Source organism: Triticum dicoccoides, chromosome 3A (genome assembly GCF_002162155.2).
Source record: "Triticum dicoccoides isolate Atlit2015 ecotype Zavitan chromosome 3A, WEW_v2.0, whole genome shotgun sequence".
NCBI classification, from domain to species: domain Eukaryota; kingdom Viridiplantae; phylum Streptophyta; class Magnoliopsida; order Poales; family Poaceae; genus Triticum; species Triticum dicoccoides.
In genome coordinates, this window is record NC_041384.1 from 736,812,120 (window position 1) to 736,813,265 (window position 1,146).

Genomic DNA, 1,146 nt, shown 5'->3' on the forward strand with positions numbered 1-1,146 from the left:
TCGAGAGCCACTTAAAGAGACACTCGGTAAAAGGCTAAACCTAGATCTTTGGGGCTTTTCTGAGAGCCTCACCGACAGTGGTTATTGAGAGCAGCTTATCGGCTCTCGGTAATGTCCACCTTTACCAAGAGAGCCTCTCAGTAAAGCATCTAACCTAGATCTTTTCCCTTCATGTGCATTCTCGATAATATGTATTATACTTTTTCTTGTTGTTTTCTTCCATGCTTGGCAAAAAACCTTAGCACATCATAATTACTGTCTTGTGTTTTCTTTTTTAGATGACGCTCGCCTAGTTCTACAGACAGGCACACCTCCGGTGGCCCCGACAATCTAGGGCATTGTTCGGCACCTACAGTGGGTAGGCCACGGGGAATAACTGCTTCTTCTTGTTAGTGCATGTCATCGCGAGATGACAGACCAAGTCTAGGCCCATTCTATCATGGGATCACCCACCGAAGACTTTGTCTAGCGGACGAACGCAGCTAGTCCTCGATGTTCTCGCCCCGTCTGTGTGGTTTGTGAGGCACGTGCCACGTCAAACATGTGCATTGCTTATTCAAATAGCACACCACCCCTGCATGCATATGCATGGGCAACACGCATGTAGGGGTGCCCCCCCCTTGGGCGGTCTCTAGATCGAGCACCCATCCGGTGGCCCCGGCGGTCTAGGGCGTTGATCGACATCGAGAGGGTGTAGTCCACGGTGAATAACTGATTCTACCTGTTAGTGCATGTCATCCCGAGAAGACAGACCAAGTCAAGGCCCATTCTTTGAGATGGTCTATGGCTATCGAGAGGGAATGTGTCGGTTTGTGCTGGAACTGCGGGTCCGGTTACTCTGTTGGCCTTGAAACTTCTCGTGCTCTCAATGGAGGCCATCACATGTATATGCATGGGCCATCCGGTGGCCCCTACGGTCTACGAAGTTGACCGACACCGAGAGAGGGGGTAGGCCATGGTCAACAACTTCTTGTTCTCATGTTTTGTACTTTACACTCTTTAAAGTTGTCTCTCGGTGCCGGTCTAGGAAGTTGACCGGCACCGAGAGAGGGGCTAGGCCACGGTCAACGACTGATTCTTCTCATGTTTTCTTTAATTTACACTCTTTAAAGTTGAATTTTCAACAAATCTAACCCAGAAAGCATA